Source organism: Prunus mume, linkage group LG1, assembly GCF_029339155.1.
Source record: "Prunus mume cultivar Tortuosa linkage group LG1, ASM2933915v1, whole genome shotgun sequence".
Lineage (NCBI taxonomy): Eukaryota > Viridiplantae > Streptophyta > Magnoliopsida > Rosales > Rosaceae > Prunus > Prunus mume.
The window spans coordinates 5,708,740-5,721,401 of NC_142698.1; the positions used below are offsets into that span (position 1 = coordinate 5,708,740).

General features: G+C 37.0%; 1 pseudogene; it reads left to right on the top strand.

Annotated features, from left to right (window-relative positions):
- The first annotated feature begins 568 nt into the window (after positions 1 to 568).
- On the top strand, positions 569 to 1,907 carry LOC107880401 (uncharacterized; annotated as a pseudogene).
- The last annotated feature ends 10,755 nt before the right edge of the window (positions 1,908 to 12,662 follow it).

Genomic DNA, 12,662 nt, shown 5'->3' on the forward strand with positions numbered 1-12,662 from the left:
AAATATTAATATAACAGTAATTTTTTATATTTTATTATGAATTTTTATAGTCATTCTCATTTTTGTTAATACATTAATTATAAAGTTTTAATATATATATATATAGAGAGCTTCCATTGAGGGATCCCTCAAATAAGCTTATTTGAGGGACACCCCTTGTAGGGCCCACTCCAGATTGTATTTCACTAATCCAAACCGTCTATTTTGTAGATACACATTCAAAGATCATCTCTACAAAAAATCACTTGAATCCGATATCATTTGATCATTCAATTGAGTTATTGAAATTTTAATACTTTCTTGAAGTACCGTGTTCATTGATTTTGTAGGACACAATTGGATGTCGAAACGGTTTCCAAATTGTCTAATTTTTTGTAAGGATGATCTATGAATGAAGACCCAAAAAATAGATGGTTTTGATCATTGGAAAAAGAATTGTAGGGTACCCTAAAGGGCGTCCCTCAAATAAAATTATTTGAGGGATCCTCAATAGAAGGATGTATATATATATATAAACTATGCCCCAATCCTACATCCCCTCTGTTTCACACTCTCTTTCTCCACCGCACCTAAAGAAAAAAAATTAGCATATGTTGGGTTCACATATCGGGATCCTATGAAGAATTTTCTCTCGAGCTACCCTTCCGTTTGCAAATTTTCCCTAAAGCTATGATAACTTTTTCCATTCTCTACAACCTTATTTTCAAAACTAGGGTTTTGGGAGCGAATTGTTTCATCGTCACCATGAAAGACGCCCTTTCTTTTTTCTCTCCAATCTCTCCAATGTGGCTTTGAGCTCTCTTTCTATTCAATGCCCGATTACCCAAACTCTAGACGAAGCCCTAGGGCTAATGGATGCCTAGACTCTTTGCTTAACAAATTAGGGAGGGGAGGCAACTGAATGGACCGGAATGGAAGGTGATCAGAGTCATTGGAGTTCGACGAGGAACTGAACGGGCTGAACTTCAAGGAGTATAGAAGGCTCAAGAGGTAGAAGCCGAGGAAGACGTTGAAGCATTGTATTTGGAATATGACGCCTAGCCCGCTTAGGGTTGGGAACTATGAATTCGAATTGGAGGACAAGGCTGATGAGATTTCATTGCGGTACGGTGAGGAGAAAAAGAGTGAATCAGGCAAGAAGGCCAAGTCTGAATCGGAGTCTGAAAAGAAGGATTTGAGGTCGAGGAAGAGGAAGAAGGGTTTGAGTTCTAAGCTTAGGGGTAGGAATTCCAAGTATAGTGATAGCGAGTCGGAGAGCAAGAGTGATGATGAATTCGAATCTGATGAAAAAGATGATTGCATACTGAAAAAGAAGTCTAGAGAGAGGAGCAAGAGCAAAGGAGAAATGAGAAGAAGAAGGAAGAGTAGGCATAGCAGTAGCGATTATGATGAGAGCGAAGAAAATGAAAGCCACAAATTCGAATTCAGAGGATCGCTTGAGGTCGAAGAAGAAGAAGAAGCGAAAGTCCCCTAGCCGAAGTAAGACAAAGAAAGAGTCCAAAACGGATAGGGAGAGTTTCGAGTTGGGGAAGGCTTTGGATTCTGAGCTTGAGGCCAAGCATGTTACTATAGTGGAATATGAGGTGATAAACGATAAGAGTAATGTGCAGGCATTGAAGCTGAAAGGGATTTTCGAGGCCTAGAAGAAGCTTGCATTGGACAATGAGCTTGTGGTTAGGCCAATGCCATTGCCTAGAACTGAAGGGCATATTAACATCCTGACCCAATTTTTAATTAATTAATTTTGAAATTACAATTTTTTCCTCATGATAGGGTTATTTTGGTTTCATTTTAATTTGGTAGGATTTTGGGGAAATAGATGGTACTGTTGCGTAGAGCGCATCGATATGAGTTTGTAGACACGTAGTTGGCTCAAATCGGACTTGTAATGAAGAAATTACAACCAATGGAAGTGCATTGGCAAAACTATAAATAACTCAAAGTTGAAATTTTAAAAACCCAGATTTTTTTTTTCTTCTTCTTCTCTCTCTCTCTCTCTCTCTCTCTCTCTCTGATATCTCCATCTCTCTCTTGTGGGCAGCACCTCCAACCGGCCCACCACCACATCCAGTCACCTTTGGCCATGAGACCGGTACCAAAATGACCGGCTCAACTTCCTCTTCTAGTCTCACCCCTCCTTAGCCTCGATCCACCGTTGCCATTGCCAAAAAAGGTCAAAAATGACCTAATTTTACGTAATTTTTCGGAAGCTCATTCAAGTGATTCCAGTTACCAAATTTTGCTAACTTCGTATGTTTTTCTATCCTCTCAATGTGTTCTAGCTGCTGGTTGTGTTATTTAGGAGAAATTTTTACGTTTTGGTGGTGATTTAAGCAATGGAAGTTTTGGCCGGTTTCGGCCTCCGATTCCAACCACTTCCGTCGACTTTTTAGGGTAGGTCCAAGAACAAAAGTTGCTCCACTCTATGTGCTGATCATGTAGGTATAAGTCTTGACCGGCGGTTTGAAGATTTTCCAATCGTCGAAATCGTTTTGGACACCCACGCACTGCCGATCGTATGGAGGCTTGTGGGCCACTTTTTGGCCGGTCCTTGTGTCCTAAAATCATCCTCATGTAGTCCCGAGCATGACGGTATGCTCATATATGAATTTGGTTATCTTTGATCATCGATCGGATATCGCATATTAGGCGTTATCCGAGTTTGACATGTTCGAACCATTGGATTGACTCCATTTTCATATATGTTGATCTAGACATTCCTATGATTGTGTAGGAATTGGCGGATCTTGAATCGGCGCCCAGGATATTCCAATTCAATAACTTAAAGTTTGCTTTAAATGATAACCATCCAATCGCGAGTGATCCGATCGTCCGATTCGGACCAAATATGCAGGACGTGTTTCCTAAACCTTGTGGAACCCATAGAAACGTTCGGATCGTAAAATAGAGGTTGTGGGCCCCGCAGACCCGGTTGACCATGAGTCTTCCGAAGTAGTTTCACTCTTAGTACTAGAACAACCTTATTAATGCGGCTTGGCCGTTATTTGAGTTATGTTGACTATGTTGGAATTTTAAGATTTGTTTTATAGTATCTTAAAGAAATTCTTGGATGTTATATAGACAATTGGAGTTATGGAATGGGCGAGCTTGGGATATCGGATTGGTGGATTGTGAAAGTGAGCCTCGGTTATGATTATTAGTAATTTAAGTGGTCATTTGTTTTTAACCGTATTTAGTTCTTTTAATATGGAATTTTTTGCATAATGAGTTTAGATTGGAAATTTTTTCGATATGGGATTTTCTTTAAAGGTTATTACTTATCATTAATTAATATTATTATGATTATAAATAAAGTATATGGGTTGAATCCTCTTTTGACTTGGTAACCATGCTTTCCTAGTTTGGCTTCAATTGTCTTTGATGAGTTGGCATCCAAAATCCTTCTGAATATAGGATCAGACCTTAGAAAATAACCTTGCATCCTTGTAGACACTTCCCAAATGTAATTGACACAAATTAAACTCCAAGGATTGAACTTCAAAAGAATTATTTTACAAAACCCGCAGAACACATTCTGCCATAACTGTCTATACTAAAACGGCCACAATTCTATCCACACACGTCCGAATCACAAATCGTAAAATTCTGCAGAAAGCTAACATCCGTATTTTTCCAAATACATAAGGGTCAACATCTGGTTCACTCTGAGGAAGTACATTATATTCTTTCAAGTTGACTGTTCTGCACAGCACATTCTGCTCCTAGGATTTCACACTATATTTGAATCCCAAAATTGCTCTTTTTGCTTGCTTTTCCATATTTACTCTTCAAACCTAGTAAAATACAAAACTAAGTAAAAATAGACTAAACTCACTCAAGAACATAGCAAGAATCTAAGAGAAAGATAATAAAAATGTATGAAATAATTTTTATATCACATTTCTATTTCTTTGCCTTTATTAATTGATTATTTTTGTTATTTATTTATGTTACTAATTCATTTTCCATCATCCAGGCTCGAGTCAACTCAATTATTATATAGTCGAAGAGCAAATTGTGCCCAATAAGCCAAACTGCTTTATGGGATGCATAGTAGAACTTTTAGATAATTAGACACGAGCAGATTATCAATTGTTTCATCCAAGTGAAATAATAATAGCCGATTAATGGTTATGGTCAACACATTGCAATATTAACCCAATGCACCTAATTGTATATGGTCAAGCCGATGTACAAAATGGTGATGATTATTAAATGCATACATGCAGACTTATCTTTATGAAGCCTGCACATACGACCTTTGAAAGTTGGGCTACTCAATCTCTATTGGTGAATCCAACATACAATAAGTTGTCCCTCCACTTATTACTATATTATTTTGTTAATATTCTAATTTTGTTTTCACATGGATGTCCTTAAAATTACCATACCTCCATGTGGCCACTATTTATCTTCAAGTAACATATACTAAAATGTATCTAATATCAAATGATGTTAATGAGTTGGTAGTACGGTCAGCTCCCTTTCCATCCCGGAACATAATTCATGAGGAATGTTTTAATATGAGAAGTGATGTTTTCTTCTACTTGTTGATGGTTAATAATCAGAGACTTGGCCATGACTACTTTCAAGCAGTTGTAAGTACTTCATTTCTATTTATTTGCCTTTATTAATTGATTATTTTTGTTATTTACTTATGTTACTAATTCATTTTCCAAATGCAAACTCAAATAAACTCAATTATTATATGGTCCGGGAGCAAATTAAGCCCAATAAACCCAACTGGTTTGCGGGAAGTATAATAGGACTCCCCGGTAATTAAAAGTGAGCAGATTATCACTTGTTTTATCTATGTGAAATAATAATAGTTGACTAATGGTTACGCTCAACACGTCGCAATAGCAACCCATTGCACCTAATTGTCCCTCCACTTATTACTATATTATAACTAGCTTCATAGGTCCACCTCCGAACAACCTCTCATTCATTGCAAGTGAAGGAAGTAGACTTTTAGCTTTGTCATAAATGATGTAGGCAATGTTATTTGGTGTCATGGGGCACACACTGGATACTAAATAGTGCTTCAAGCTCACGTAGCCTTAAATAATTGTAGTACTGTGAAATCTCTATGGTTGTTCTTGTCATCAAAATCAATGTGGGTATGTTCTTAAAATTTTCATGCCTCTATGCGGCCATGGATATTTATCTTAAAGTAACATATGCTAAGATGTGTCTAATATCAAATGATATTAATGAGATGATGGTATGGTCTACTCCCTTTCCATCATCGGAACATATTTCATGAGGAATGTTTTTACATGAGAAGTGATTTTTTCTTTCACTTGCTAATGATTAACAATCAGAGACTTAGTCGTGACTATTTTCAAGCGGTTGTAAGTGCTTCTTTTTTATTTCTTTGACTTTATTAGTTGATTGTTTTTGTTATTTATTTATGTTATTAATTTATTTTCCATCATGTAGATTCGAGTAAATTCAATTACTATGTGGTCAGAGAATAAATTGAGCCCAACAAGCCCAACTGCTTTACGGGAAGTATAGTAGGACTCTCAGGTAATTAAAAGCGAGCAGATTATCACTTGTTTTATTCATGTGAAATAATAATAGACAATCAATGGTTAGAGTCAACACATCACAATAACAACCCACTACACCTAATTGTATATGGTCAGGCCGACATACAAAATCGTGATAATTATTAAGTGCATACGTGTAAACTTAACTTTACGGAGCCTGCACGTACGACCCTTGAAAGTTGGGCTACTCAATTTAAATTGGTGAATCCAACATACAAAAAATTGTCCCTTAACTTACTACTATATTATTTTCTTAAAATTCTAGTTTTGTTTTCGCATGAATGTCCTTAAAATTATCGTGCCTCCATACGGCCACGGATATTTATCTTCAAATAACATATGCTAAGATGTGTCTAATATCAAATGATGTTAATGAGTTGTTAGTATAGTCGGCTCCCTTTCCGTCCTCGGAACATAATTCATGAGGAATGTTTTTATATGAGAAGTTATTTTTTTTCTTTTATTTGCTGATGATTAATAATCAGAGACTTCTTTTTTATTTCTTTGCTTTTATTAATTGATTCTTTTTTGTTATTTATTTGTATTACTAATTTATTTTTCATCATGCAGACTTGAGTAAAATCAATTATTATGTGGTCGGAGAGCAAAATGAGGCCAATAAGCCTAACTGCTTTATCGAAAATATAGTAGTTCTCAAAGGTAATTAAAAGCGAGTAGATTATCACTTGTTCTATCTATGTGAAATAATAATAGCCGATCAATGGCTATAGTCAACATGTCGCAATAACAACCCACTGCACTTAATTGTATATGGTCAAGCCAACATACAAAATGATGATGATTATTAAGTGCATACATGCAGACTTATCTTTACGGAGCATGCACCTACGAGCCTTGAAAGTTGGGCTACTCAATTTAAATTGTTGAATCCAACATATAAAAAATTTTCCCTCCACTTACTACTATATTATTTTGTTAATACTCTAATTTTGTTTTCGCACGAATGTCCTTAAAATTATAATGCCTCCATGCGGCCACATATATTTATATTCAAGTAACATATGCGAAAATGTGTCTAGTATCAAATGATGTTAATGAGTTGATAATATGGCCGGCTCCCTTTCCGCCCTAGGAACATAATTCATGAGAAATGTTTTTATATGAGAAGTGATGTTTTCTTTTATTTGCTCATGATTAATATTTACAGACATGGTCGTGACTATTTTCAAGCGGCCATAAGTGCTTCATTTTTATTTCTTTACCTATATTAATTGATTATTTTTGTTATTTACTTATGTTACTAATTTATTTTCCATCATCCAGACTCGAGTAAATTCAATTATTATGTGGTCGGAGAGCAAATTGAGCCCAACAAGCTCAACTACTTTACGGGAAGTGTAGTAGGACTCTCAGGTAATTAAAAGCGAGCAGATTATCACTTGTTCTATCCATGTGAAATAATAATAGCCGATCAATGGTAACAGTCAACACGTCGCAATAACAACTCACTGCACCTAATTGTATATGGTCAAGTCGACATACAAAATGGTGATGATTATTAAGTGCACAGGTGCAGAATTATCTTTACAGAACCTGCACATACGACCCTTGAAAGTTGGGCAATGCAATTTAAATTGGTGAATCCAACATACAAAAAATTGTCCCTTAACTTACTACTATATTATTTTGTTAAAATTCTAGTTTTGTTTTCGCATGAATGTCCTTAAAATTATCGTGCCTCCATGCGGCCACAGATAATTATCTTCAAGTAACATATGCTAAGATATATCTAATATCAAATGATGTTAATGAGTTGATAGTATAGTCGGCTCCTTTTCCGTCCTCGGAACATAATTCATGAGGAATGTTTTTATATGAGAAGTGATTTTTTCTTTTACTTGATGATGATTAATGATCAGAGACTTCTTTTTTATTTCTTTGCTTTTATTAATTGATTCTTTTTTGTTATTTATTTATATTACTAATTCATTTTCCTTCATGCAGACTCAAGTAAAATCAATTATTATGTGGTCGGAGAGCAAATTGAGGCCAATAAGCCCAACTGCTTTATCGAAAATATAGTAAGGCTCAAAGGTAATTAAAAGCAAGCAAATTATCACTTGTTCTATCCATGTGAAATAATAATAGCCGATCAATGGTTATAGTCAACACATCGCAATAACAACCCACTGTACCTTATTGTATATGGTCAAGCCAACATAAAAAATGATCATGATTATTAAGTGCATACGTGCAGACTTATCTTTACGGAGCCTGCACCTACGAGCCTCGAAAGTTGGGCAACTCTCCACTTACTACTATATTATTTTGTTAATACTCTAATTTTGTTTTCGAACAAATGTCCTTAAAATTATCATGCCTCCATGAGGCCCCGGATATTTATCTTCAAGTAACATTTGCGAAGATGTGTTTAGTATCAAATGTTGTTAATGAGTTGATAGTATGGTCGGCTCCCTTTCCGTCCTCAGAACATAATTCATGAGGAATGTTTTTATATGATAAGTGATATTTTCTTTTACTTGCTAATGATTAATATTCAGAGTCTTGGTCGTGACTATTTTCAAGCAGGTTGTAAGTGCTTCATTTTTGTTTCTTTGCCTCTATTAATTTATTGTTTTTGTTATTTATTTATGATACTAATTCATTTTCCATCATGCACACTCGAGCAAAATCAATTATTATATGGTCGGAGAACAATTTGAGCCCAACTTCTTTACGATAAGTATAGTAAGACCCTCAAGTAATTAAAAGCGAGCAAATCATCATTTGGTTTATCCATGTGAAATAATAATAGCATATCAATGGTTACAGTCAACACGTCGCAATAACAACCCACTACACCTAATTGTATATGGTCAAGCCGACGTACAAAATGGTGATGATTATTAAGTGTATACGTGCATACTTATCTTTACGGAGCTTGCATATACGAGCTTTGAAAGTTGGACTACTCAATTTAAATTAATGAATCCAACATACAAAAAATTTTCCCTCCATTTATTACTATATTATTTTGTTAATATTCTAATTTTATTTTCTCACGGATGTCCTTAAAATTATCATGCTTCCATGTGGCCACGGATGTTTATCTTCAAGTAACATATGCTAAGATGTGTCTAATATCAAATTATGTTAATGAGTTGATAGTATGGTCGGCTTCCTTTCCGTCCTTGGAACATAATTCATGAGGAATGTTTTTATTTGAGAAGTGATGTTTTCTTTTACTTGTTGATGATTAATAATCAGAGACTTGGTCATGACTATTTTCAAGCAGTTGTAAGTGCTTCATTTCTATTTCTTTACCTTTATTAATTTATTGCTTTTGTAATTTATGTTACTAATTCATTTTCCAACATGCAGACTCGAGTCAACTCAATTATTATATTGCCGGGAAGCAAATCAAGCTCAATAAGTCTAACTGCTTTACGGGGAGTATAGTAAAAACGAGCATATTATCACTTGTTCAATTCTTGTGAAATATGAATAGTTGATTAATGGTTACGCTCAACACGTTGGAATAACAACTCATTGCACCTAATTGTATATGATCAAACCGACATACAAAATGGTGATGATTATTAAGTGCATATGTGCAGACTTATCTTTAAAGAGCATGCACATACGACGTTTGAAAGTTGGGCTACTCAATCCAAATTTATGAATCCAAAATACAATTGGTTGTCCCTTTACTTATTACTATATTATTTTGTTAATATTCTAATTTCGTTTTCGCACAGATATCCTTAAAATTATCATACCTCAATGTGGCAGTGGATATTTATCTTCAAGTAACATATGCTAAGATGTGTCTAATATCAAATGATGTTAATGAGTTGATAATATGATATGCTCCCTTTTCTGTCCTTAGAACATAATTTATGAGCAATGTTTTTATCAGAGAAGTGATATTTTCTTTCACTTGTTGATGATTAATGTTTAAATATTTGGTAGTCAATATTTTCAAGCCGTTGTAAATACTCCATTTTTATTTCTTTGCCTTTATAAATGGATTTTTTTCAATATGTCTACTCTCAAATTTTCCTTGTTTTTGTTGACCAGCTTTTATTCTTCAGTTGATGAGGTGAATTAGGCAACAAAATCTAGCCTATGGATTTTATAGCAGTCTTCGACCGGTAGAAGAGGTCGTACTGACTCAATTCTATAGCTTGGGGCTATGGAGAATCAATATCAAAGGAAAGTTGGCCATGACAATGATCCGATGAGCTTGGTAGTAGGGTCTCAATTTTCTTACGAAAACTACAAGGGATAAAATAAGCTTTTCTGTTTTCGAATAGCGAGTCTCTACATCGAGAAGGGTTTTTGACGTGTTTGATATTGGATGTTGTGGCCCCAACTCTTCTTGGATGATAGCTGAGCTAACTGTTGTTGGACACCGCTATGTAGATGAAAAAATCTTCGCATGGTAAGGTAAGGGTTTTGAGAGCAAGGGAGGTGAATTGAGGTCGTTTTTCAAGTTTTGAAAAGCTACTTCACACTCTTCATCTCACTTGTCTCTTTGTCCTTTCTTCAAGGCTTTGAAGAATGGCATGCACTTGTTTGTAGATCTCGAGAGGAATCGGTTGAGAGCGACTATTCTATCTCCTTCGTTATGGTAGGCGACTACATGTTGAGGATGACCTTGATTTGATTGGGATGTGCTCTGATCCCTCTTTGGATGACTAAGTATCCCAAGAATCGATTGGATGAGACTTCAAGTATGCACTTGCTTAGATTCAAACTCATGTGATATTTTCTGAGTACGCCAAAAGTTTGGGCAAGGTTCGTGATGTGGTCCACTCAATAGGGAACTTTGATCAGCATGTCATCTACGTAAACCCTCATAGTCTTGCTGATGTGCTCTTTGAAAATCTTGTTCATAAGCCTTTAATACATCGCTCTAGCTTTTTTCAGCTAAAAGGCAGACTTTGTAGTAGTATGTGCCTCTTTCGATTATGAAAAAAGTCTTCGCTTTATCATCCTCATGCATCATGATTTAATTGTAGCCGAAGTATGCATACATGAAGCTTGTCGGTTACACACTCTCCACTTTCCTTGGTCTTTCTTTGCCATCATAACAATATTGGCCAGCCACTTTGAGTAAGAGTCAATCACGGCTACAGCTAGGAGCTTGTCAATCACGGCTTCAATGCTTACAACTCACTCGAGAGCGAAGTTACGCCTCTTCTGTGTCACTAGCTTATTGGTTGGGTTGACATGCAGTCGATGACTGATGATCTATGGGTCAATTCCTGGCATGTCACATAGTGAGCAAACACGTCTTTGTTGTTCTTGAGGAAGGTGGCCAGCTCCACATTCTCCTCTAAGCTTAGGCGAGAGCCAATCCGCGCTTTTCTTTCTAGCTTGTTAAGATTAAAGGGTACTAGCTCAATGTCATTCTTGAGTTTCTATCCTTTTTAAGGAGAGAGAGAGATACCTCCGGACAGATTCCCTCACCATGGTCCTGACTATTTGATTGCTATTATGGGGTAGTTATTCCTTTCTTTTCTGGTCTGCTCGACTATCAAGAACGAGATCTACTTTTTCTACTTATTCTATTCGGCTTATCGATATGAACTGTACTTGCGTGCTCTTCTTCATCCATTAGGCTGAGCATCTTCTTGTCATCGCCTGATGATGTTTTTTCCATTCTTCGAGGTGTGGTGGCCTTCTCTCACCAGTTTTTCGAGGTGTTTTTCCAAGCAAAGTAGTCGTTTGTGTGATGCCCTTGTGTCCCATAGAAGGTACAGTACCTTATGGTATCCCTATTGGTCGGATCTCCCTTTAAGGGTGGTGGTCTCTTCACCCAGGGCTTGTCCTTCACTTAGGCTAAAATTTGATGTACTGGGATGGAGAACTTAGTGTAGTTCTCATATGCTAGAGTATCTCCTTGGGGTTGCAACTTGTGCTTGCCATTGTTCATATTGCTGAACTTGTCATTCCTTTGATTTGCCTGCGGGTAGACTTTTTCACGGTGATTCGATCATCATCCCAGAGCACGTAGCATTCCACAAACATTTTCACGATGATTCGATCCTTTGCCAGAGTCTAGTTGGGTGTGATAGTCAGCTCATGATATAAGTCGTGCTTGGCCGACAAGCCCTTCTTAAAGGTAGAAGACGCGATTCGGTCATCGTATCTTATGATTTTCGCTTTTTCTACATTGAATCTGTTGATGCAGTATCAGAGGGATTCATCATGCTTCTTGCATATGTTGAACAGATGGTTAGGGTTCTTCTTGATCGTCCGGTAAGAAGTGTACTCATTGGAGAAGACAAGAGCCAGCTCCTTGAAACTACCGATCAACTCGGATGTTAGGGTATGGAACTAGTTTTACGCTGCTCTTCGCAGGGTCATTGCAAACACCTTGCTCATCAACACATCTTCAACCTTGTACAGGATCATAGCACTCTTGAAATGCTTGATATGGCTTTCGGGGTTGGAATCTCCTTTAAATATGGTGAAGGATGGCATTGAGAACCACTTCGGGGGAGCAACACGCTCAATCTCACTAGTGAACAGAGAGGAGTTCACTTAGTCTATCTCTTTACGTAGGGTATCCTCTAAATCTCCTATGATTTTCAAGTCACAAAGTCAATCATTAACGAATTTCTCGCCGTCCTCTACTAGCAAGACACATGGTTCACATCGGTGTTTCTCATGATGTAGGCTTCGCTGATTAACTTCTTCGTTGACTCTTGAGGGCTGACCTCATCGGTCGTCTTGCCTATGTGGCGTATTAGTGGACTACGCTTGCGAGGGTTCTCTGTGGCTTGTCGACGTGAGTTGGTTCTTCCATAGTAGGTCAAGTAATGCTCCTCTTCATATACCTCATGACGAGGGTCGATGGATTGACCTCTCTAGGGGCCTAGCCTCTCATGAACATTTCTTGGTGGTCCCAAAGCAGCATAGACATCGGATCGTGGGCCCAACCTCTCATGTACATTGGTCCTTAGACATAATCTTGAATGAGCACTCGATCTACTTTGATCGGGGATTACAGATGCTTGTGACATGCCTGCGCGCTGACAGGTCATTCTTATCCTTCTTCTTAACTACTCGATCCTGCTCTACCTACCTTGGACCTCTCAAACTGCCTGTTGGTGCGTTCATCCATCCTTCTCTCCT